Genomic DNA, 27,960 nt, shown 5'->3' with positions numbered 1-27,960 from the left:
AACAAGCGCGGGCCTATGTACTTGATTGTGACATTTGCCAGCAGATCAAACCTTCTTCTGTTGCGCGTCCACCTCCAACACAGCTGCATCTATCTAATCAACCACTAGCGTGTGTTTATTTAGATCACTGCGGTCCTTTTACCTCTGATACTGCGTACAAGTACATCTTGGTTGCAGTGGATTCGTGCACACGTTTTCTGTGGGTGTGGCCACAAAGGAGTGCTGATGCCAGGACTGTCATCAAAGCATTGCGTGTCTTTATAGGGAGTTTTGCGTGTGGAACCCTTCACTCTGATCAGGGCCCGGCGTTCGCCTCTAAGGCTTACAAAGAGGCTATGAGAAGTTTGGGGGTCCAAGTCAAATTTTCGTCTCCATACCGGCCTGAGGGCAATAGTGTTGTGGAACGGATGAACCCTGACCTAATGCAATCGTTGACAGCCAAGGTGTTAGGTCAATTGAGAATGTCAGGTTACACAGGGTGGCCGATTCTCCATAGTATGACACCTTCGGTTTCCTGCCCTTCAATGCTGGGAAACTCTGTTGTGGTGCCACCCTCCATCATCGTACCTGAAGTTTCCATTGAGATGATCACAGTTAATGATCCGCCACCTACTGCTGGGGGTTTACCCGCTGATCCTGAGTATGATTATCCTACAGAAGTCGCTTTGCCCCTTTTAAATACAACAACACTTGCCCAGTCCCAGTATTCCTTTGAAACTGAATCATTGACTTCCACTGTCCCTTCCAAAATTTCTATATTTTTTGCCTGGTTCAAGAGACATTTTTTGGTTGCACCTTGGACTTACATCTGGTTGGTGCTGATTTGTATTTTTTTATTCATGACAATTGGCTTTGTGGTAGTGTTTTTTAGACTTATCAATGGACACTACCTGCATGAATGTTCTACAATTCAATTAATTGATGGAACTTTGGCCCCTCATTCCTCATCACACATCATGAAAAGAGACCAGACGTTTGTGAACATCACCGCCTGACCTGTACGTGATGGGATTGCTTGGGATGCAGTGAACTTTCAAATTCATGGTCCCACCGAAGTTATTAATGTGCCAGATACTTGTTGGAAATCCTGGTGGCCGATAGATATGTCTCCCCCCTCTAATGCAACACTGGTGGCAAAAAATCTCGGGGTTAAGCTGGACACCTCTCTCACTCTGAAACCACAAATTATGAGTCTGGTTGGTCAGTGTTTTGGGGTTTTGAAATCACTTAGAAAATTTCTTCCCCTTCTCCCCATCGCCCATAGGAAAACGGCAGTGCAGGCCCTAATAGGATCCAGGCTTGATTATGCCAATGTCCTTTATTTGGGCCTCCCGAAGTCTCTCCTCTCGCGCCTGCAGATTGTTCAAAACTCGGCCGCTCGGGCGATCTTTGGTCTTGGTCATCGCGCCCATGCGACCGGCCTGCTGCAAACCCTTCACTGGCTTCCTATCCAGAGGCGCATCGAATTTAAAACGCTCACCCTTGCTTTTAAAACCCTCCAAGACATGGGCCCTCGCTACCTCAGGAAGAGGTTCATCCTCTATAGACCAGCCAGAGCCTTGCGCTCGGCGTCTCTATCTCTCACCACGGTCCCAGCAATTAGGCGTGCCCGTATTGGTGGACGTTCCTTCAAGTACCTTGCGCCCCGGGCTTGGAATGCCCTCCCACTTTCTTTAAGGAAGAGTGAGAGCTTGCTGTCCTTTAGAAAAGAGCTCAAAGCTTGGCTATTTAGCCAATAAGCCTCCCTTCCCCTGTTAGAGTTCTGTGGTTTCGGGTCTGACCGCGCCGGGACACTCTGCTTGAGTAGCTGAGCACTTAACAAAACCCCGTATAACATAACATAACTGTTTTTCGTGTTTCTATGGGTGATGTAGTTAAACAAAACATCCGCTCAGATGATTGGGATGTACAAGCAATAGAAGCACTGTTTTCTGATTTAAAATATTATGCTGCATTTGATGCTGAAGATCTGTATTTAAATACTGCAAACTATGAAGAGCAGTTTTGTTTTCAACATTATGGCACACATTTCCTACACAGAGCAAATACTTTCAGAAATTTTGTTAATTTCACACAATGCGAACATTGTCCTGTCCCTATGCCTGGAAGCTCTGCCACTTTATTGAAAAAATTCACATACTTTTCGGATTTCAGTGTGTCAAACCCTGAGTCTTTTTACTTTAAGGTTGCGGTAGAACCCGCTTCTAAGGTCAGACTGACACACACAAAATTGTTATATTCCAAATCCTTTGTGGAGGAATTGGGTATTGGAGGTTATGACGTATGGAAAGCTACTATCGATCTTAAATCGGTTTGGGGAACTAAACCGTGGCAGGTACAAGGAACAGAAGCTTTACATCGTGCCTGTCTTATCCCTAACCATATTTTATTTTTAAATTCATCTATTTTTCAGACAACCTGTTTTGGATTGGCTATATCTAAAAAATTAATTTCCCCCTCAATCCCTGATCTGGGTGCTTATCCTGGTTGGGAAAATCACTCAGATCTGTGCCTTACTGGGTTACAGTCGTTTGTTTCCAATGGCACCTTCAATATTTCAACATTGAATCCTGAGGGTTGGTTGGTATGGCAAACAAGCTCAGATTCCTGTCAACGTCGTTTTCTAGATTTGACCCCGGGGTATACACAACTTAGGGTTGACCCTCGTTTCACATCTTCACACACGGTGACTACCTACTCTGTAGGTAAGTTATGTCAGTCATGGCTGCAACATTCCACCTTAACTTCAGTTAAACTTCATTTGTCACGTTTAAATGAAAAAATAGATTTGAATGATTTCATTAAGGGTCCTGTTAATGGTAGATCTAAACGATGGGCTTATGCTATTTACAATGAAGTTTGGAAGTTGTCGCAAATTGAGGCTGCTTCTAGACTACGTGCTATTGACCAGGCCAATATGGAAAAAGTATTGGCTGTGATAGATAATAGTATAAATACATTGTCTTCTAGGATTTATACATTAGATAATATTGTTTCTTCTGTCGTAGACATTGTGCAAGATGATGTATCTGTGTTGTACCATGGTCAAATCAATTGCGTTCAATTATGCAGTTTGCATGGACATTGCAAACGTTAAAGGCAGGGAAAGTCCATTGGGATTACATGAATATTTCATCGTTGTTCCTTCCGTTTAATTTGACTGACAAACAGCAGTTCATGTCCATGAAAGATGCTACTTATGCATTGCTACACATTGAAAAATTAGAACCTTTAACTTTTTCTGTAGCTGAGTTAAATTCAGCCGTGTGGTTAGTACACGGATTAGTAACTTTACCGTTCAGTTTGTTCAAGTTTAGTTCGTGCATGAAACACTATGCTATCGGCAGATACGAACAACTTGGTCATGCGTTTCTGCATGAAGTTTGGTCACTTCCGTTCACTTACAGATGCGTGAGGGATGGCAAGGAAGTTTACTTAAAAGGTGAAGAATGCACTTCCGCTCCTGATCACTCTGTTGTCTGCAGACATATACATTTACATGGCGCTTGCAATATACACGCTCCTAATTTAGCTTGTGTCCTAAAAGGGATTCCAATGCCAGTTATAACGTCTTCTTTTAAGCTGCTTGCCAACGGTAGTTATTTGCTTTTAAATAGTGAAGCTTGCTGTGGGATGCTAATGGGTATTCCTTACATAGTGACTGTTTCACAAAAAGTAGTTTGCTGTAATAACGTCCTTTTTCTACCCCCGCAAGGCCGACTGGATATATCCATCTGGCCAGCGATTCCAACCTTGAACGCAGAGTTCAATAGGATGAGCAGAATAAGGGCTCTTTTGTCTAAAAAAGAGGTTGCGTTAACTTCATCCCGTGAAACATTTCTTCTTAATGTTGCAAACACACGCACTGAGGTACAAGCTCTTTTAAATACTGACCTCCCCCTCCATTTTGGAACTTTGATTCAAACTATCTTTAATGCTTCGTCTACGACTGGCTTGTACATTTTTTTTAAAATTGTGGGCTCCGGCCTCGTGACGTCTTTCCAGACTGTTTTTGGTGTGATCCCCGCATTTTTACATTCTATTTTTTCGAGTGTCTTCGGCGGGTTCCCCTTGCTCCTCGATTTGGTGGCTGGGATCCTCTTGTTGATTTGCGCTCTTCGCTATGGCTGCACACCGGGAACTGCAAGACAGAATGCTGCGATTGCTACATCTTCGTAGCCGGATGCTTGATTTCTACGGCACATTACCGCTGGCGGTATTAAGCGTCAAGTATGGATTGTCTTTCCGGTTTCCCTTTTTTATGTGTGTGCAACCTGTTTTTCATTGCCTAGATTGTCCCTTCCAATGGGCTCTGGATTTGTGCCTGTCAAACTTGGCGTCACCTGACCCGGATTTTGATGAACTAATGTGTCCCTTAGTGGCTCATGAATGCGACTGTTCTGGTGTCGCATTTATGGCTTTGGGTGTGGCACACGGAGTCCGTGGAAACTGGGATATCGGAGTGGCAGCTATTGATTTCCTTGAAAGGAGTTATATTGAGGAGACTGACAGTTGTCCTATCATGGTGCTAAATGCTCCGATAATTGACGAACATGTATGTTCCTTTCACTTACTCAACTGGATGGCTGATACTTTTGCGGGACGCTCCAATGATTTCCTCTTGGAAGCAGTCGCAACTTACGGTGCATATACATTCATGGATTGACTGATTGACATTGTCAATGCAGCTTGCATCCAGAATTGTTAAATTTCTGCGAACCTTTTGCTCCCCTTTTTTCACATCATTTTTTCATTTTTTAAACGAACATTTTTTTTATTCTCGGACTTTACACTTACCTTATATGCCCTTGAGTCCGTTCTAAATCACTTGAACTCTGCGTTCTTGATAAATGTATCCCTATTGGTTAGTGCTCCGATCATGGGGGGGGTGTGAGATGGACTAAGCCACGCCCTATTTACAACACTAAGTTAGCATAACCGAGATCATAGTTAACAAGCAAGCTTGTTGTTTCTGCTGCGCTGCACACGACACTGTTGTTATGTGTTATTCATTTTGTAAAATGCTGACTCGTCTTTGCCCTACAGAATAACAAACGGTTGTTATACATTCTTAACCGTGAAATGTGCCCTTGGTCTGTACATCATGCAAAGAACGCGTCTGGGTCACTAGAAGGTACAGAGTGTTGTGTTTAGATTGATCGTAGACACTTGTTAGACATATCATGCATACAGCTGCCAATGTTTGAAGGACGAGCGTCTTTAATATTGCAGAACAGTTTGGTTTTACATTCATTCGAACAAGAAGAGCTGATGTATGCTGTGTGAGCTGATCCTTTGATGTGATTCTACTAAGCTGATCTATACGGTATGGGGTCCCCCCTGTTAGCCTAAGAGACCTTCTAATAGTCTAATAATAATAATGTATTAGATTATAGTAAAAGGAGTGTGGCCGTATACCACTGTCATTAATAGTATGATTGCTCCTTTCATTATATATGGTATTGTAATAATGCCCATGATTCTGATCTGTATTGTTAGTCTGCTAGTGTTAGCCAAAGTACTGCATCTTAGGACGCGAGGTTTATAAAATAAACTCTTTAAACTTTACCGTGTCTGTATTATTCAGTTGTGGACTAATAAATAAGTACGAACAGGTATTTCAGATTCCCACCACTCCTGAGAAATATCTAAGTCGCTTGTTCTGGTTTGTCTATACATTGGGACCACCTAGCTAGATCTATGTTAACGAATGGGATACTAAGCTAGTCGGATAAGGGGTTCTGAGGAGGATTTTCTGGTACACCACAATTCTCTGAGGTCCTGGTCTCCTGCGCATAGTTCTGTGCAAAAGCAGAATCCCTGCAACAATGGTCCAAAAAAGTTTGCACAGTTTAGCCCTGTTTATTCCATCAAATTTGGACAAGAGGTCCACGAAGGCTAGATGGATAGAGCCAGCTTTCAAACTAGAATATTTATGCACTATAAGATGCAGGTTCAGCAGCTGGTTCACAGTAGACCTTCCTGATCTAAACCCCTACTTCAAGTCTGAGATAATATGATTCTCTTCAGCCCAAGTGGATAATCTGTTGAGAATAACTCGTCCTCTGACTTTTACGACAGAGTTGATTAAGGAAATGGCTTAAAGCATTTAGAATTATCCCAGTCTCCTTTTTTGACGACAGGGATAGAAACTGACTAAGATGGAGGCATCCTCCAGACAATACCAGCATAGATGGGCCGGTCAGTAGGTGCCCAGAGCGCTGGTTTGCAATTTAAAGGTCGGGAGGTATCCCATCTGGGACCAGGGCTTTGTGGTTAGAAAACAACAATATACACTTCAAGACTTCATCACAGGTCAGGATCAAGTTTGAGACCCTATCATAAAGAACTGGATGATCACTTACTGGGTTTACAATGGGAGGTGTTAGAAATTGGGTTACTAGTGTTAATGGGGTGTGAGCCCTGGCCAAGCAGCAACCTCAATCCGAGTCAGGGTAAGGCTCAAGCACACCCTAAATTAACCTGTGCTCACCCTCTGGTAGCTTGGCACAGAGCAGTCGGGCTTAACCTTAGAGGCAATATATAAAGTATTTGCGCAACACTTCAAACAGTGAAAACACCACACAAAAAGACTCCACACCAGGTTAGAAAAATAGAGATTGATTCATAACTGGAGTTATGAATGTTTAAAGAATAAACCGCAGAATAGCTCTTAAAAGCGTAAAACACCAATTGAGCATATATGGTCGCGCAGGACTGGGCCCCACCACAGACATGTGAGTAGAGACAGGCAGCAAGCACCAAATGGCTAAAGTAAGAAAATCCCAACTTTCTAAAAGTGGTGTTTTCAGAATTGCAATTTATAATTCAACTTCACCATAAGTTGTAATTTTAAATTGTAATTCCAGAGACATCTAAGTTGGGAGTCTAATCATATCCCTATTGGAAATTACACTTATAAAATGTAATAATGTAATACAAATGTTATATGGGAGAGAAAGGCCTTGCAGTAGTGAAAAACGAAGTTAAGAGTTTTTCACTACCAGAACTTGTAAAACTTAAAAGTACATGTCCAACATTTTAAATACACTGCACCCTACCCTTGGACTGTCCAGGGCCTACTTTAGGGGTGACTTATATGAATTAAATATGATCGGTAGATGGCCCTTATAACGGCTAAAAGTGGGATGATTGGATGAATACCTGGCAATCTTTATTTAAGAACATACTATCAATCCTGGTGACCAGGTTACAGAATCCATAAACATATACAGTAATCTCAATAATACTCAGCAATTAATTGAATCAAAGAATCGCAAGATAATGCGATATACTCTAAAACGTTCTAAATCTAGGGAATGTGATCTTAGGCTGCAAGAATTAAAGATTGAATATAAGAATAGAAACCTACAAATAAAACGGGACAATGAGGACAACACCTATGCAAAGCAATATCATGCTAATTTATCTTGGAACTATCTAGCTTATTGCTCCCTGGTGGGATAGGGTACAACTTCATATAAACAGCCAGATGATCTGTTTATCCCAAGCGATAAATGGGAACCTTACAATAAAGTTCTGTACAAATCAATCCTCATCTGCCACTGCACACCATTAAAAATCATTGGAACACTCCCTGATATAACAAAAGAAATATCAAAACTAATAAAAAGTTTGAGCACCTCCAAAGCAGCAGGACCGAATGTTATTTCTCTAGATCTGGTTAAATTAAATATAAACTTTTGGAGCACATTTTTAGCACAGTTCTCACATGTAACCAAGTGAGGGAACGCTCCATCTTCCTGACAAGGAGCGATTGCACATCCGATATACAAACGAGGCCTAAAATTGGACCCGACCAGTTATAGACCAATAGCATTGCTGGACTTAGAAGGGAAACTATCTGCTAAACATCGCCAAAATAAACGAAGACCCTGGGCAGAGGAAAAACTATTATTTCCAATAACACAACCAGGATTTCGTTCAGGATGTACAACAACTGATAACATCACATTGGTTTTACTTGGAAAAAAGCATGTGTGCAGAAAACAACACTATATGTCTGTTTCTTGGATTATTCCACAGCATTCAATAAGGTTAATCAGCAAAGGCTGTGGAATAAGCTTATAGCATGGGAAATCGATCTAAACCTTTTGAATTTTATCATCGAATTACATTCCAAAACATGGCTACAGTTAAAGATAACAAACAGCAATACTCCCCTCACCTAAATTTCATACTGAAAATGGTCTTAGGCAAGGATGTATCCATGCTCCTTTATTCTCCTTGTACATTGCTGACATGAGTATGTCATTAAAGTCAGACCAGGGATTTCCTCCAAAGTTAGGAGATACAAAAATAACATATCAGGCATATACAGATGATCTAGTGATCCTTTCTCAGACGCTGAAAGGGCTACAACATCAGCTAAACCAACCACACAATTATAATATGGACAATGGACTAAAAGCCAACATGTCCAAAACAAAAATTGGGACCTTTAGAGAGCAAACAAGAGCTAAGGGGTGGGCATTAGGAGAATCATCGATCGAAGTAGTGAATCAGTATGAATACCTTGGAGTGATGTTCGATAATAAGTTAACCTGGTCAAGCCACCTGGCCATCAGAAAATCAAAGTCTACAGTGATTACCAGATCGGTACTGAGATTCATGAACATGTTCGGAGGAAAAGTGATCAGTCCATCACTCAAAGCACTACATATGAAAATTGTTCCCAACTTATTATATGGATCCCAAGTAATGAGTAACAAGGTCATCTTCTGGTTTGATTTTTTTTCCATGAAATGCATACGTACTTTATTACATTTACAGCTTTCAACTCCGCACTGTATCATGAGACTGGAACTTGGTCTAACTTTGGTAGCACTGCATTACAGGAGTACTCTAAATTATATTGTTGAATGTACCAAGGCTGGTCCATCTTCACTGAAACATCTCGTATATGGAGAATTGAGGAGACCTATATATATATATAAAGATATAGAATTGTACATTATATTGATGGGACTAGGATCCTATGATTTGCCTGACTTACAGGCATTGGGGCAAATGAACTGTTCCGTCTGGAAAAATCTTATCCGCAAATCGATTACTACTAAGCAATGGGCCTTAGATCCGTCACAAATAGCAAAATACAACTATATGGACTTTGTAATTGACACTTAGAGGCTTATTACGATGTCGGTCGGAGTTTCATCCGACCGACATCGTGGCAGAAATAGGACCTACCGACCTCTGTTCGGCAGTCCCGACCGCCTAATTACGATGTGACTGCACATGGTGCGGTGGTATTGCCACAATTCGATATGGGAGCATGTGTTCTGGCCGTAACACAAGCTCCCATATAGAAAAGGGAGATTATGTTAATCCAGGCACCCACAAATTGCAGGGATTAACGGGTGTGGTGCCCCCTCGGCCCCCAACCGGAGGCCACAAGGAAAATGGGACCCTGGTAGGGGCCCCCAAATACGCTTTCTGACAGGCTTTCAATGTCGGAAAGCCCGGCATGGAGAACCTGCCGGAAACTGCATCGTAATCTGGATAGTGTAAAACGCCGTCCATATGGATTATGGGCCAGTTCTGACTGGCTGACGAGCTCTTTGATCTCGTCGGAAGCCAGCCGGAATGACCGGCTGGTTTCAATTCCAACCAGCTGTAGTGTGATTAGCCTGTCGGAAGTGAAACAGACGATATCGGTCATTTACGACCGAGATCGTAATAGGCCCCTTATACTGATCAGAGCCAAGAATATTTAGGGCTAATTCTGCCGGGCCATGTAAAAAAAAATCTAAGATTTAGGCTGTTTTACATTCCGCTCTCACTCAGCAGGACCGCAGAGACTGCACCGGACGAATTTCAATCATGCTACATGGTATTTAACAAAGACTAATTTCCTTTAGAAAGCCCTTGGCCAATTGGCCGTGTGGCGAAGCACGTGTCGGCTGTTCTTGTCCCTTTCTGTTTTGTCACACTCGACCTACACCAAATAAATGAACAAGAAACTAAAAGACGTGTATTGGACTACGTGATTATAGGATACTACATTTACAAGTGCAACTTTCTTCCTCTAAAACCCCAGCAAGCATTCTAAACTAAGGGCTCATGAGTGTAGCCATTTGAGGAGGAAGTGCCAATCATCAATTGAATTCTGACATTGGAGGTGGCCGGGTCTCCAGACAGTATCCACCCACTTGTTTACAACAACCTGTTTTACATTCCGATCTGGGAGTTTGAAGGGAAATGGAACCCAGTATTTAAAAGCAATACAGCATGTCTTCTCTGTGTCTGTACAGTTTAATCTCTTATACATATTATATGGATCTGCCCTAAATTGTTGTATATACATAAGATATATTTATGCTCCTTGTTTTAAAATGCTAAAATAAGAACAACTGCGGATACTGTTAGATACTGTTTTAGGCTCTGAGAAGAAAGTGTTATATTAATGATGATGACCTTTTTAGATCAGGCCTATAAAATATTATCTGTGTAATTGTCTGTTTACGAAGGGAATCAACATAGATTTTATTTTTCAGAGCATTGGACTTTCCCGAGAGATAAAGGGTCAATTGCACAAATGCAATGAATTGTATGCACTTTGTACATCTGGCACATCAGCACTTTATCATATTAGAAAAGAGCAATAGACTAAGTTAAAGAAGGTCATTATTGCAGTGGTAGATGGTTGAACAATGTATGTAAATTACTGAAGAAGTTGGAACAAAAACAGCACTTTAATACTAAGAGGTGTATGTATTCATCTTTGATTATTGTAAGCTATATTTATTCTCCTTGCAAACTTGGGACTTTAACACTTTGCATTAGCACTTTATGACCGCAGTAAAAAGCAATAGACTGAGTTAAAGATGATAGTAATGCAGAGGTGGATGGTTGAATAATGTATGTAAATTATTGGTTAAGTCGGAATACATAGAATCTTATTCTTTAAAGTGTATGTATTAAAATTGACTGAACATTTTTATTGCAGGGTTTTTATACTATTCATTTTTTTTTTTTTTTTTTTTTTAATTTCTTTTTATTTGCAAAAATAAACAAATCAACAACATGGTCAATGGTTTCGCATTAACGTCATTATTCATTTTTTTTTATGACATGTTTTGATACACATTTTATTGTAATCGTCTGATTAATACAATAAACTCTATTTTATTGCTATATGTATTAAAAAGGAAGCGTTGGGCCATGCAAGAGGTTTAACTTGCCGGGTCATCATGACAGTTTAAAGTGCACACACAGGCTGCAAAGGCAGGCCTGACACATGTTTTAAAGGGCTACTTAAGTGGGTGGCACAACGAGTGTTGCAGGTCGACTAGTAGCATTAAATTTACAGGCCCCGGGCACATGTAGTGCATTTTACTAGGGACTGATCAGTACATTAAATATGCCATTTGTGGATAAGTCAATGTTACCACGTTTTAGGGAAGGAGCACAAGCACTTTAGCACTGGTCAGCAGTGGTAAAGTGCAGAATCCTATGGCCAGCAAAAACAGAAGATCTGAAGGAAAAAAAGTCAGGGAAAACCATGCCAAGGATGCCAGGTCTCACAGACAGGTTGTATATGCCCAAAAAGTGTTGAATCCAACTCTCAGGCGTGATATGCTTGCTAATTTTCCCTCCTGAATAAGTCTCGCTTGATGTAGCTGATACTTGGGATCCTTTTTCAAGCAGTTTTTAAGACAAATTCGTTCCTGATTGTAACAAGCACAATAATGCTCAACCAGTGCCCTATCTCTGCGTTGGGCCTTCATGGCACAAATGAAATTTCTGTGGGCCTTCAAACAATTGCTGTCAAACCACCTTCTGCCTGACACAGGCACCCGATTAACGGAATTCTCTACTAACTTGTAGTCATATTTCTAACTATAGGCAGCCCCGGTTTTTGATTTTGAAAACTGTCATCACCATACGAAGGGTCAATGAATGTGTGCATGCATGGATGGATGGGTGAGTCAGTGGCCCTATTCATAAACATTTAATTTATGAATAAGAGAAAGAAAGGATGAATGAATGGTTGAGTGAAGAGCCAAACAAAAAACAATATCTGAAGGGGCAAAGATTGAATAAACTGCCTTTTGCATGCACAGCTGGACTTTGTTCCATACAGGCTAGCCACAGAGCTCACCTTCCTTTACACATGCATGCCATAGATGCAAGTTATGAGACTTATCCATTGGAAAGGAACCTCATAGGGTGCATTTACCTCTACATTTTTAGATACCCCTGAACTTTCTATCTATCCTTGTTGGCCTGTGAGTTGCATACATCTCTGCTGCACTGCTCTCTGGGCAAGTGTAGAAACTTCTCAATCCTAGATTTTCAAGACCGATTAAACAGTATCACATTTGAGTACCACTACAGTGAGGTTATTAGGCTGATTTAGATCCATGTTTTTGGGGCTTGTGAAACTGTCCTTATTCCAAGGCTGCCTTTGTATTCATGCTTTCAGGACTTTTACCTAAGATTGCAAGATTGCAAGGGGGAACCAGATTTGGTGAGAAGAAGCACAATTTTAACTTGATCAAAAGTCAAGTGCGAGAAAGATGATAAAGTTGGGGGTACCAAGGGATTCACTTGTAGTCTCTTGAATATCATAGAAGATGTCAGTTGTAGCCTGTGGACACTGAGAGGGAACTGTACTAATGAAGGGGTCCTTGAGAAATTGCAGTATGCTACCTTAATCTTGTCTTGAAAGAAGGTGGCCAAAGAGTTACAGAACCCTTGTCTTGCATTAGTGTTTATAACCTCTGGGGCTTTGGCTAACTTTCTCACTGTAGCGAACAGTTCTTTGGAAGAATGTTTTGATGCTTCAATAGACGTAGTATAAAAGCAAGTTTTTTCCTTAAGAATTAACTCTTTATAAGTTGTCAAGGACTGTTTGTAAACATCCTTATTAATGGTACCATAAAGGAGCCTCCAATTCCTCTCCAGTCGGTGGCATTCTTATTTTTGCGTCTTAAGGGTTCCTGCAAACCATGATTCAAAAGGTTTAGATCTTCGATTTAGGTAATTTTCCTGGTACTAAATGGTCTTTGATCTATGTGGCCATTGCTCAAAAGCACTAACAGCTTCATTTGGGTCATTACTTAAAGTTGTGGATTTCTGGGTCAGGGATCTAGCCTGGGCAGATCTGTTTGTGGTTAGCTGCCTGGCCACTCTTTGTTGGTGACAACTGGGGGTTAAAAGTAAACATGACCGCTTTATGGTCCGACCAGACCAGGGGGAGTGAGGGTAGGATCTGGAGGGTCATTGTTCGAGAATACCCCATCCAACAGTTGACCTGCTGAATGTGTATCAGCAATGACATGTTGGGTAAGCCCTATGCTTTCCATGACATCTATAAGATGGATGGCATCACCATCCAGAGTGTCCTCTAACTGCAGATTTGAATCGCCTATAAATGTAAAATTGGAAGACTGTGGGATGAGATCCAGCATCTGACTCAAAGTATGTAAGAATGCTGCCCTGGGCCCAGGGGGGCCATAGATAATCATACCATTAATCAAATATTGGTTATTAATTTAAAGGACAGGGCTTCTAGGAATTTAGAAGTGCTCCGATTTACAAAAACTCTTTTCCAGACGCTCCGATATATCACCGCTATACCGCCACCTCTCTTTCCTACTCAATCTTGCCTAAAGATAGCAAAGCCTGTCGAAACAGCTATAGATAGATCTGGGCCAGGTGACTCATCTGCCCAGGGCTCCATTACAAGCGCAATGTCAATCGCTTGCGAATCCATGAAATCAGAGAACTCCGACAAGTGCTTGATTAGGGAACGCACATTAATTAGTGTGCAACGGACTAACTCTAACCAACTAGAGGCAGTATTATATCCTCTGTAAGTTGAAAGGATAGTTGAGCTAGAAAGGATCAACCCCCTCTCAAAGAATAAAAAGTTCAAATTCGTTGGCCCACGGATTGTCCTCTAGCCTCTTATGTGAGCAGTGTAGTAGAACTTTTCCTTAAGCTTTAAAAAAAACATGTGCGTGGTCAAGATGGCGGCGGGTGTGGACGTACAGTAATCAGCTCCGCAACAGGCCCGCCAAACATGCAGTACAATATCTGCAATAGCTTGCCCCACACAACGGCGACTGCTGCACGACATCCCTGGATGCTGCTGCAACCTCCAGGGATCGAGTCTGGCTACATCTGAGCCCACTGGACGCTACCAACGGAGAGACGGCCTTGAGCTGTGGAGGCTGGCTCGGCGACTGGTGAGCGGGATCGTGCTCTTTTCTGCCAGAAGGCAATCGGCATAGGGAGAACCCTTCGCTCTGTCCGCTCTGCGTTCTCTGAGACTGGGCTGTGCTAAACTCCCTCCCGCCGCTTGGTCTGGGCCGGTGGTGAAAGACGAACGCTGACCGTGCCGGAGGAGCCCCGGTCTCGTGGGGGCCCTTGGTTGCAGAGTACGTGGGCCTGCAGGTTTTGCAGCTCAGATGGAACCTGATCCGGGGCAGAAGGTGGTGACCTACCAGTTCTTCGCCTACCGCTCCTGAGCCCACCCGACATCCCACTGAGGTGCACAGAAGGGAGTTGTTCTCGCTACGGATGCAGTGTTAAGCGCAAGGAACTCCGTGGTGCTTTTCAGGCGTAGCTGCAAGGGAGCGAAGGGCTGTGGAGAGATCGAGCTACAGGTCTGTAAAGGGTGCTTTCTTGGGGCAGCTCACCTCATACTGCTGTGCACCTTGGAGTGTGCCGACTGGAGATCTCACGCGTGGAGGGTGATTTGAAAATTGGCCAGCACCGACCTGTCCCGGTGGGTCCTTGGTGGGACTAGAGGCCTGGTCGTGGGACCCTCTGCAAGCAATATCTCTGCAGATTACACCTTGTGGAAGCTAAAATGTAGCCCTGATCCCTTGAGCTGCCCGGTGGTGCGACCGCGGATTGCTGATCAGCTATGAGAGCCCGTCAATACAGCGGCACCACACAAAGTTCACTAAGAGCCTACGTCCCCACAAGGTAACACGCTCCATATTGCGGCAATATCGCACATTGCCACCTTTGAATAACTCTTTGTCTGGATTTACTACCTACGCAATATCTTTAATCTTTGCCCATTGGGACTTGCTGCACCTCTGCTAGTCGAGATATACAAGCCCTTCCAAGTTCGCCATCCTCACGAAGAGCGATACAGCAAGACCGGCCAACAGCAGCATAACAGACATAGTGCCCTAGGGCCATTTATGCGAATACACTGGTATGCTCTGACCTATCCTTGCACTCTAAGAGCCTTACATCCCTCTAGACTCACCCCTTCTGGCCACGGCCGGCCCGTCCGCATCCCAACAATAGAGGGATAACTCTGGCTCATCAAGGAGACCATTTTTCCTGACACTATTAACCAACAGCATAACGCTCCAACACAAAGTACGGCAATGGGAAAGCCCAGAACAGATAAAGCGCAATCCCAGCCTGCCGATGCACTGTCCCAGGCAACAGACACCGAAGGTATCACACACACAGCGGTCCAGAAACCTGTAGATTATAAGGACCACTCGCATGGATTTTATGAGATAATGGCAGCGGTACTGGATATTAAGTCCACTTTAGGCCCCAAAATAGACTCGCTATGTGTTGAAATGGGGTTCTTACACAAAGACCACAAAAAATTAAAGGACAGAGTGGAGGAATCGGAATCGGCGTTAGCATCACTATGGCCCACTGGGTCTATGGCAATGGATCATATCCAATCTCTCCAAAAAGAGGTGGAATACCTAAAGAGTCGGTGGAAGATCATGACGCACACCCCAAAGAAACAAAATACATATAGTGGGCCTACCGGAATGGATTTAAGGCCAAAGTATAGAGCTGTATCTCAAGACCTGGTTCTCCACAGACATCCTTAATGGCAAGTTCTCCAAATTTTTCTCAGTCAAAATGGTGCACAGGATACTGGGTGGAGCTCCCCATCCGGGCAGCATCCCCAGGCCTGTGGTCGCCAGAATGTTCAATTATTGTGACAGGAAACACATCCTTCAAGTAACAAGGGCCCGCCATCCATGGCACGTTGAAAATGCCACAGTACACATTTACCTGAACTATACGCTGTCAGTACAATGCCACAGATTCTCTTACTTAGAAGTTAAAAAAATGCCTCCAGTTGCGCATCTGACACAAAGACAACACTGTCATTTGCTCCACTCCTAAGGAGGTCTGATCCTGGATAGATCAGAATGGTTTTGCACATGCTCTGACCGCATCCTTGAATGACTCCAGGCAGACATGGAAAACTACTAGCACATGTAGAACTTGCAGCAAAGGGAGAGTGCAACGCCCAACTAAAGCCTAGGTGGCGAGAGAAAGGGAACAAGCCATCAAACAGGCGGAACACCTGGGTGCCTCTGCATCCCCATCAAGATCCGAGCCCGAAACAGACACGTCGCCGGACCAAATACTCCAACTAACGGACTCGCAACATGCAGCACTGTCTGAAGGAGGCCCAACAGTTACCCCGCAAACTGCTGAAGAGCTTGGGTGACCTTACGTGTAAAACCCAAGGATCCATACACTGACATTAATACATTAATAATACTTACCCCAGCGACCTAGACTTTGGGTGACAACTGCAGGATCGAACCATGGCTATCGCAGGCACGAACTGTTATGGTGGCTATTATGCAGCTGAACACGAAGACCTGCTACGCCCCCATACACGATAAGTGGCTGATATAGCGCCCTTACATTTTACTTTTAACTCTCTGCTCATTTATTGTTTATTCTCTACGAAATATTCAATAGTATAATTTTTATTCCTTTCTTCACTTTTCTGTTATTTACAGTTTTGTCTTCTTGCATTTTAGTGCAGGTGGCCTATTCCCCGTTGGCACACCGGCCTGGGGTGGAGAGTTTGTTCCGATATGTCACACACAATACATACACTCTGGCCGCAATAAAACTCATGGGTTGGACGATGGGATTATGCTTTGGTCAACATGGGGAGAAGGCTGGGTGCATACATACTCTCTCACACTTAATCGCTAACAAAGCAGATTACAGGAAACCACTACCGTTTATTAACCTGGAATGTAAGGGGTATAGCTGGTTGTGTTAAACGCCACAGGGTTTACCAATATCTACACAGTCATAAGATCTCAATAGCATTGATCCAGGAAACACATCTAACCGCGCAAACCCTTGCATTATTGTGCAAGCGATGGAGTGGCACAGTGATAGGAACCATATACTCGGGATATGCTGGGGGTACCCTGATATGGATAGCATCGGGGATCCCCCTACAGATATCACATACCTGAGTAGACCCACAGGGCCACTACGCGATCCTGGAGGGATTGCTGGTTGGCTCCCCCTAATGATACTGGTCTCATTATATGCTCCAAATTCAGGACAATCTTCGTTTCTGCAAGCACTAATGCAAGCCATTACTTAGAGACTCAATGGCGCCAACATACTGGGGTGGAGACTATAATAGCGTACACAACCTTGACTTGGATCGCTCACACCTACCACTCTTGGGAGCACAATCCATTAACCTGGCAAAATATATGAAGGATTGGGCCAGCAACATGAAGTTAAGTGAGGCCTGGCGTAGCAAACACCCTACAACTCAAACTTATTCACACTTTTCTACGATTCATGATCTACATACAAGGATAGATGCCATATATTGCTCTGAGTCCGCCATATCTAGGGAATTGAGAGTGGAGTACCTAGCCTGCGCGATATCGAACCACAGCCCATTACAGTTGCAACTGTCGTGGGGCGCACACAGGACCATTATTCCGACCTGGCGACTCCCCTTGGAGGAACTCAGAGATATAACACTTTGCACGTCTATAACGCAATCCATCAATTTATACTTCTAAACGAATGCAGGGCCTGCCTCAACTGTAGGCATAGATTGGGATGCATTCATGACTGTCCTCCAGGGGCAGGTCATCAAAGCAGTTTACGGATCCCGCATGGCGCTTATGTCAAAACTCTGGAACAGGAGACAGAGGTGCAGCGTTGTGAACGACATTCCCCACCGGATCCGCACATTATACCCACACTGACCAAAGTCTGCCTAGCATATAAGGAGACTTTGGACAGGCTTTGTGCTTTAGACTATAAACAATACTTGGCCCGGCAGCATACTGAGGTAGACAAAGCGGGCAGGATGCTGGCGTGGTTATTAAAAGCCGACACCTCGCAACCCCCTATTACTGCAATACATACCTCTATTGCCAATTGGTAAATACGCAGGAAACAATCAATGACTCCTTCTATAAATACTATATTTTTCTTTACAAAGCTCCCAACCCTGGGGATCCTTTGGCCATCCAGCAGTTCCTGTCACACGTAAATCTCCCGCAAGTAACGCAAGCCCAATGCACGTCACTCAAGGTCCCAATATCTGTAGACGAGATATCTGAAACTATCAAGCAATTAGCTAAAGGTAGGGCTGCGGGGGCAGATGGGTGGCCATCGGAATTCTATTCAGCTTACTCAGAACAACTTACTCCACGGTTATGCACCATATATAGTGAAGCATTTGAGCGGGAAGAGTTTCCACCCGAGAGGTGATACTGGTAGTATTACCAACGCCAGGCAGGCACCCGCTCCAAATGGGCTCTTTTGCCCATTGTCCCTACTAAATTGGGACTACAAAATCCTGGGTAAGATATTATCCAATAGATTAATGGACGCAGTACAAATACTGGTCCACGATGACCCAAATGGGTTCATCCCAGGGAGAAACACCGGTCTGAATCAACGTCGACTTTTCAATTTGCTGGAATGGGTTCGAACAAAAACGGACTTGCCATGGATAGCTGCCCTAGATATCGAAAAGGCATTCGATACCTTCGGATGGCAATACTTAATAGCAGTATTGGCAAGGTTCGGCATGGGCCCGAACTTCCTGTGATGGGTGAAGATACTATACACAAAGCTGCAGGCCAGAGTCAAGACGAGTCGCGTCTTTTGAAATGGAGCGCGGAACGAGACGGGGATTTCCTTTATCATGCATTATTTTTGCATTGGCCATGGAACCACTGGCGTGTAAGCTTCGTTGTCGTGTCTTAGACTTGGGCATACAAGCGTACAGGCAATGGCACATAGATTAATGCGTCATCCGCATAGAGAGAGACTATCTGCAAAGTCAGACCACAGACCTGCAAGAGCTAAAGGAGCTGCTGGACTATGGGTTAACTGGTCCAAATCCTTAGTATTTCGAATGAAACCCCTGTCTATAGACCAAAGATGCACTTTACTCTGCACCCCACTCACTTGGGCTTTCAACACCTTAAAATATTGGGGAGTCCAAATTTACCATTCTCAGGCAGATCTGATAGAGGGCAACTTGGGGAGGGCGATCACTAGAGCCCAAGCTGCTCTCCCATTTTGGTTAAGTTTGCCCTTATCCCCTATGTGCTGAGTCGCCATCTCCAAGATGCTTTTACTCCTCCGACTTCTATATTTTTTTTCTACCCTTCCCTATAGGCTGCCACATAGGTTCTTCAAAGACCTGGAGTCGCTCCTGGCGTCCTTGATTTAGGGTGGCTTTAGACCCAGAGTGGCACTCTAGAATCTATATCTCCCTCTATCTGAAGGGGGCCTATGAGCGCTGAACTACGAACACTACTACGCAGCGGCACAGCTACAATGGCCTGTGAGGTGGCTCGCAAATAGTAACCTGACTGAGTTAGACCCCTGGGCGGTTACAGTGCGACAGCCCGGCATTATAGAATGGCTATCAGGCTCCAAAACATTGCTGTAGAAAACACAGGGCAACTTCTTAATGGTAGCAGCTAGACGCTGCTGGCGGAAACATGTATTGCCTAGAGGCCAGTCTGCATCATACGCTCCAAATCTCCCTCTCCAAGTACTCCCGGATTCATATACTTGTCACAAGCGCCCGAAACTGGAAACATGACGAGCGGAAGGACTAGATACATGGGGAGACTTCATTGTAGACTCTACCGCCTGTGATTTTGAGACCCTAATGGATGATTACGGGGTACCACCAGGGACATTCTTACTGCATGCAACTCTGACGCAGCTAATTCTCCAGACATGGGGTAACATGCGCACTGAACCCGTTACATCCCAGGTACTGCAAACCCTATTAACGCATGGTCGAGGTAAAAAGGATATCACAGCAATTTACAATTCCCTCAGGCCTGTCTCGACATTCCTGCTGGCACCACTACGAGAATACTGGGATACAGCACTGACTATCAGCATTGCTGATAAGCAGTGGAGACAATGCATAAGCTTCCGGTCCCAGACGTTGCGGTCTTCGTTTGTACACAGTGTACTCGCTGCCACAGATACCCACGTTTGGTTCTGATGCCCCGTACGTGAGCCGGACTACACACCGGCGCGCTGCCTATCTCCAGGCACCGCAACACCACATTGATGCAAGCAGCCTACTTGTCGTCCAGGGAAGCCCTCGCCTCTGGCTTCACCACACGGCCTACACTTTGGACCGCTCACATGGTCAAGAAATACTTACTTCCTCTTTGCTGCTGGGACGGAGGTACAGCCGGCTTAAAGTGAAGCCCCTATTTTGGCTCCACCTTTTGGTCTTCATTCTGGACCCTTCGTAGTGTTGAGAAAATACTCACTCTCATTATCCAGCCGGGACGGAAGTACAACCGGCAGAGAGACCCATTGATCTCATTCCCACTGCCATAAGCCCTGAAGAGGTCTTGGGGTACTTCCCCAGATGAAACATGTGTTGGCTGGGCAACCGTTCAGGATTAAAAGTAGAACAAACAATGCTCCTGTTTGTTCATCGTTATTTTCAATACATTTCTGTAACATTGAATGTTCTCTTAGAGAAAACTTATGACACAGACCAGTTGCTCTGCAGATGATGTTGACGTGTGCACAGGCTTGTAGTAATAATGCATAAACTACCCTAAAACTATATCCATTCATTTTAGGCTGAAATACACACAATTTAATTTACTTCACCACACGTATCTGACACCGCAGAGATTGGCATTCATGTACCCCATTTCTGTTGACATTTGCCCTAGCTGTCTAGCTACGGACGCTACATTCCCCCAAATGGTATGGATGTGCCCTCGACTCAGGACATTCTGGAACGAAGTCAATCCCATGCAATGACGAGATTAGCTAACATCATGGAAACAAAATTGAGCACAATATACTCGTCTGCAATATAAAACACACCATTGCCTAGCACCTTTAGTACAACATGTTACAATGGCAAAGTACATAAGGCGATAGCCCACTGATCGCATTCAAGGAACCAGGCCCGAAATTGTTGGAATTACATACACAATCATATGTGGCGCGGATTCTCCTCCGTTAGCATCCCTAAGCATATACCTGGTAGCTCACACCAGACTGCTTACGGCTAGCTATAAATCTTAGATATACGGCATAAATGAACAGACCATTTTGAACAGATTTATTATTTTTTATTTATTTTTTTTAGTTGTCAAAAACATTTATTAGAGGCAAGATCCATTGACCACAGCAAGATGCCTACATCCCTGAACGGGCCAGCATTGCAAATCATTGTTTGTTTTTCGAAGCGTTATAGACGGGGAGGAGTGTACACAGCAAGCCGCCTATAACCACTTCGGGCCGGCCGCGTTAGGTAGGACAGGTTCTTGTTTAAGTTATTGTGGCTTATTCATAAAGATTCATGCAGTGCACCTCTGTGATATAGACGATAGGTATGTCAAAGAACAAAAAAAACAACAACAAATACATCACAACCAACAACTCTGTGGCCATATCTTACAAAAGACAGGGGCAGATTCCGTATGGTTACAACTGAATACATCATATACTTTAGCTCTGTTCATAAATTACGTAGACACAGTATCCGGGGTAAGTGGTAGTACATCCAAGCGTAAATAGACCAGCAGGGGCTCCCAAATATCATTCAGGCGAGAGGTCACAGGCAGCTCCTCCGCGTATAAGACTAGGTTCTCTCTGCAATATATCAAGTCCCTAAGCCACAAGTCTGAGGTGGGACTTCGTCTGCTGGTCCACATCATCGCCACCCGCCACTTGGCAATAAGCAGTGCTACGCGTGCCAGCTTGTCTCTTGCCCCTTTCATAGAAGGGTAAATACCCAGCAAACACACAAATGTTTAATCTGTAAGTTCCCGTTTGATGTGCGGGCTTCGGTCAGGCTACAACAGAGCGCCCATTCATCCCGTGTAATTGGAGGGTCAAGATATACATTCCATTTGTCCAAACTTTTATCAACGGGGAGGGCCCTGTCCAATCCAGCGGCGCGATATAATTTAGTGACAAGTTTGTGTCGAGTGGGACTGGTAAGTAAGACACGTAATGCAATAGAGTCTGGGGGTTCTGTGGGAAACGTTAGGTAAAAGGCGCATGCTGCTATCCTAAGTCTGTGTATCGAGAATGTAAATAATAGAGTCTGGTGCTGAATGTAAGCTGTGTCCGCAGGAGTTAAGAAAGAACCATTGGGGTACAGATCCTTCATTTTATCCATTCCTGCCTGAGCCAGTAATTTCATGGCACCCTTCTCGTGTGTCACCAACAGGCCCTCGTGATAGGCAATAGGCAGTAGCTGAGAGTACAGTGGTAGTTTCCTGCCCAACGCCTGCCAGGCTGCGATCGTCATGTTAATAGTGTTGAACGTAGCACGGTGGTCGGATCTGTTCTTATGTGTGATAACGGAGGATAAGGGTATGGGGTGCGCATCCCAGTGTTCCACTGCAACGTGTGGGATGAAGTTGTGATCACTGAACCAAAAATGCGCGTATTGTGCGTGGGCACATAAATAATAAACATAGAGATCGGGCACCCCAAATCCCCCGTGCTTATAATCTAAGGTTAATGTTCTCACGTACGACTCTTTCGGGATCGCGATGAACCCAGATCCCCAGATATTTTACTGAGTCCTGCGCCCATTTAAGAGGGAATTCCAGCTCCTGCAGATGTGTGGCTTCGGTCAGAGGTAGTATCACCGATTTGGACCAGTTAATGTGTAACCCGTAAAATCTAGCGAAGCGTATGTACTCCCGCAGCACTGACGACAGATGTGTATGAGGTTCACGGATAAAGAGTAACATGTCGTCCGCATATAGTGAGATGATGAGGGGACGGTGGTGCAGATTAAGAGCTGTGTGTTTGTGACATTATCTTATGAGACATGCTAAGGGTTCTAACATTAGTGCAAACAGGAGGAGTGACAGGGGGCACCCCTGCCTGGTGCCACTGGTAATGAGAAAGGGATCTGATGTGTGCCCACCCACCCGGACTCGCGCTGAGGGACGTGCATACAGGAGTTGCACCCAGTTGACAAAAACGGGGGGGAAGCCCATCCGCTGGAGAATGAAGAATAGATAATCCCATTCAATGTAATCAAATGCTTTGGCAGCGTCAAGCATGACAGCTGCCGCCGTGAGATCAGGAGAAAGAGTGTGAAAGAGGGCGAGCAGAGCACGAAGGTTGTGAGAGGTGGAACGCGTAGGTATAAACCCAGACTGGTCAGGCAACACCAGATTTTGCATGAGTAGCTGAAGACCGCTAGCTATTATCTTGGTCAATATTTTGGCATCTGTGTTTATGAGCGATAAAGGGCGATATGAATCGCAAGTGTCAGGTGATTTGTCTTTTTTTAATAAGGTGATGATGAGCGCCTCTCGGAGGGTAGGAGGGAGCACACCTGAATCATGGGCCTCCACATACATTTCTATCAGGTAGGGGGTGAGCTCCTCAGCATATGCCTTGTAAAATTCAGGTGGGAAGCCGTCCGTGCCTGGTGCTTTTTTGTTAGGAAGAGAGGCTATCGCCATACGAATATCTTCCACTGTGATAGGCTGACTGAGATATTCTCTCTGCCCGTCCGACAGCCAGGCAATGGCTACTTGCGACAGATAATCCTCCAGTTCCCCAGCAGCTGCGTCACACCATGAGGCGTATAGGTTCATGTATGTTTATCAGCACTGTTCCAGTATATCCGCAGTGCTGAAGTGGTCCTGCCCAGCCCCATCTGTGATTATGGTAATGACGTTGTGGTGCATACGATGTTTAATCTTGGTGGCCAAGTGATGCCCTGGCCTCCCACCCTCCCCATATGAACGTGCCACAGCGCGTCTTGATATGTACCTCATATCTGCATCTGCTAATATAGCATGCTCAAGAATAGCTTCTTTAGTGGATGCTAAGGTTGCATCACATGGTGCGCGCTCATAATCGCGTTCAAGGCTGGACAGTGTGGTTTCCACTTTAGTGATATGCCCCCTCAAGTCTTTCAAGATACCAGCTGATGTACTAATACAGTCACCTCGGGTGGTGGCTTTAAACCCCTCCCACAGAACCCCAGCGCCATCTACGGATCCCTTGTTCTGATCAAAATATCGGATAATAGCTGCCCGAATAGTTTCCAAGTAAAGGGGGTCTAGAAGAGCCTCAGCGCGGAGGCGCCACGTGAAGGCCCGAGGATCCTGCTGTGGTATGGCAAGAGTAAGGCGGACAGGACAATGATCTGAGAGTGTACGTGGTAGATGCTCCACCTCCTCTACCCATCCCGCTAACTCCTCACCCACCAACCAATAGTCGAGATGAGACCAGCTGCCATGTGCTGTGTAAATGTGTGTGCCCTCTTGTGTTTCCTGATGTCTGTGCCGCCATATATCCAGTAGCCCGAATTCCTCCATCCCACTGGTGATCACGCGCGCTGCACCCGGGGAATGCCCTTCCTTGCCACTAGACTTGTCCCTACTGGGATCCAGATGAGTGTTAAGATCGCCCCCCCCAAAGAATCGTTGCATCTGGCCAGTCGCGCAGTACCGCGAGGAGGCGCTCAAATAAGCCAGGGTCATCTATGTTGGGGCCGTAGGAATTCACAATGGTGAGCATTTTGCCTGCCAGCGTCCCATGAACCATGGCATACCGTCCCTCAGAGTCAACATGTGTGTGATGCGCTGTGAAAGGAAGGCCTTTCTTTACCAGTATTAGAACTCCCCGGCTATAGGAGGAGTAGGAAGAGGCAAGACGGTACCCAGCCCAGCGTGCCCCAACCGATATGTCAGTGTGGTGTGTAAGATGAGTTTCCTGTAGGAGGGCAATGTTGATGTTATGGCATTCTAAATGAGCTATCACTTGTCGAATTTTTTGGGGCAAATTAAGCCACCGCACGTTCCATGTGAGACAAGAGATTGTCAAACCCTTACTGTGCATTGCAAGAGTAACTCATGTGGAAAGAGGAATCCAGTATCCAGTATATGAACAAGTGTGCATAAGCAACACCCAGCCGAATAGCAACAATAGGTAGCCACAGGAACAAACCCCAAAAGGGTTCCCTTGCCCCCCCTCACCCTCCCACCCACTTTAGCAACCACAACAAGCCAAAACCTTCTAACAACCCCAAATACAGGTCCCAAGTGCAACACCAGGGAAAGAACCATTTGTGGGGAACACCCATATAGGGGGACACCAGAGCACAAACTCCCTCCCGGTGTAGTTAGGAGGTGGCCGAACCATCTGAGGATCACAAACAGGGAAGCCCCCCTGCAATAATCAATATATAACAGGGTAGTAAATTAGGTAAGCAAAGAATAAAAAAAAACGGTGAGCAATGGTAATATTTATAACCCCTCCCAGACTTTCTTCCAACCTAGGCGGATCTGATATGGGGTCAGCCCAAGCCGCCTGCCGATTCACCATGTGCAGTATCGTCATCGTTATCCACATATCTGGGGGAGCGGTTTTGGCGGGAGACCATTTTAGCGAAGTCCAATGCTGATTTTGGGCATGAGAAGAATTTAAACTTTCCATTGATCTCCACACGCAGCCTCGACGGGTAGAGCATGGCATATGGTATACGCGCGGCCAGCAGTAATTTCTTGGCAGGCTGATATTCCCTGCGCGCCTCTTGCACCGCCATGGTGAAGTCCAGATAAAAAGCTAGTGTGTTTCCTTCGTGGACAATGGCGCCCTTCGCCCTCGTGAGGCGAAGCACTGTATCACGATCTCTATAGTTCAAAAGGCGGGCAATGATGGGGCGGGGTGGAGCGTCCAGGTGGTGGACGTGCTGCCAGGGAGCAGTGTGCCCGCTCTACAATAAGAACCTGAGAAAAATGTTTCTATCCAAAGATGTCGCGCAGAAGTTTCTCAACAAAGGACTCCATGCGGCCCGTGTTTGTAGATTCCAGAAGGCCCGTAATGCGCACGTTGTTACAACGCGATCTAGCTTCTAAGTCTTCATTACGGGCCTGTATAACAGCCAGAACATTCTCCATGAAGGCCGCTTTAGTCGCAACCTGCTGTAAACCGTCCTCAGTACCTGAAATATGTGTCTCCACCTCCCCCAGCCTCTGAGCGTGCTTGTCCATTTTTGACGACCTGTGGTCCATGCGTAGATTAAGAAGGTCAATTTTTCCGTCGATGGATTGCAAGCTGGCTTGCACAGCAAGGAGAGTTTTATCTATATTGGTGAGATGGTCACTTGGCAAGTCAGCCTCCAAGTCCGATGCTGTGTGCGGAGTGGCTCTGCCAGTTTTCCGGGGCTCGAAGATGAGACGCGGCTGGTTGCGCTCACTCTTACCCATGTTTTTGCAGGGCTCAGGCTAAGTTCACTTGTTGATGTAACAACACTTCACAGGTCACACAGAGCCTCAGCCAGGAAGCAACACACCTCACAGCAGTGATTGGGGGTAGGCCAGCAGTGGGGGGGGTTCCTTGGCGTTAGCCTGGCTAACCACACCATGCACAGCCCAGAGTGTGATCGTTGTGGCGCAGGACAGAGGTTATTCTCTGCAGTAATACTTATAGTGGGTGATGCAGACGACCCAAAAGCCGCAATTCCAATCTCGCAGCGCTGTGATGGGAGGATATCGCTGCATCCAAAGACTTCAGCTGGAATTCACCGGCGAGGCCTTTGCTGTTCATAGACCAGGACAGGGGTGAAGTTTAGGCCCCACTTCAGTGCCCGTGCAGTGTTGGAGGTCACCTTGAGAGACCCTCCAAGCTCCAGATGGCAGGCTCAGGCGGGTGTCCCCTGTGAGTCCTCCCCCCCCCTCCAGCGGGAACACAGGTGATCTTGCTGACCGCCCTACTGTATGAGGCACCGGGTGCAGGGCTAGTGGCCTTCCAGCAGTGACATGGAGACGTGGGGGGGGCTCCAGCAACGCAGATAGTCGGGACCGCAGCGCGGACAATTACGCTCAACGGTCGTCTGTCAGGGCCCTCCGGTTGCAGGGGTATATGTTGCAGCCAGGGTGCATCCAAACAGGTAGGCTACTGGGAATTAGCGCGGGCAGCAACCGTCGGTGACACAGCGCGGCCCCAACGAGAAGGAGACAGGCCCGTATCGGCCCAGCAGCCAGCCACCATGCCAAAGAGCGCCGCCCGGCCCCCAGCTCGGGCCCGGTGGTTGCGGGCACACAGACAGCTACCCGGGGGCAGCGCAGCCCCCCGATCACCCTGACGAGCAATCAGCGAGCGGCCGCTAGCTTCCCCAGGCGAGGTGCGGCGCCCACCGAGCAGCCGGGCAAGCCAGGCACACACCCCACAGCACACGAAGCTCACTGCTAGGCCCGGTCCCGTCCTACCTTACGTCCGGGGTTGCCACGTTGCCAGCGGCCTGTCCGGAGCCCGTCAGCCTCGTAGCCTGTAATTCGTGCTGTAGCGACGATCTGATCCGCGGCTCCCTCACAAGTCAGTCTGTGGGTCGCGCTGGTATTGCCTCTGGCCTTTGCAGCGGGGTGCGAGGCGGGATGGCAAAGATATCTGGCGGATTTTTATTTCGGCCGGCAGAGCAGCTCTAAGGAGCAGCCATTTTGCTTTGCGCCCTCTAGCGCCCCCCGAACAGATTTTATTATTTATGTCATTGATATTAGAAAAATGTGGAACTGCAATATAAAATGTCAATATTGGTTTAAGATTACTGTTTGTACTACGGCTAGACGCCCCACCAAAGCTGCTCTTCTAATAGATGGGGAATACTGGGCATGTTACCATTGATATAACTTACTTGTATAAATTGCTGAAAAT

General features: G+C 45.5%; 1 protein-coding gene across 2 annotated transcripts in view; it reads left to right on the top strand.

Annotated features, from left to right (window-relative positions):
• TMEM220 (transmembrane protein 220) overlaps nt 1-27,960 on the top strand; it is a 187,253-nt gene that overhangs the window by 19,943 nt on the left and 139,350 nt on the right. The window lies entirely within an intron of this gene.

The sequence above is a fragment of the Triturus cristatus genome, chromosome 7 (genome assembly GCF_964204655.1).
Source record: "Triturus cristatus chromosome 7, aTriCri1.1, whole genome shotgun sequence".
Lineage (NCBI taxonomy): Eukaryota > Metazoa > Chordata > Amphibia > Caudata > Salamandridae > Triturus > Triturus cristatus.
The sequence above is the reverse complement of the archived record's forward strand: the minus strand, read 5'-3'. Positions and strand labels throughout refer to the sequence as shown.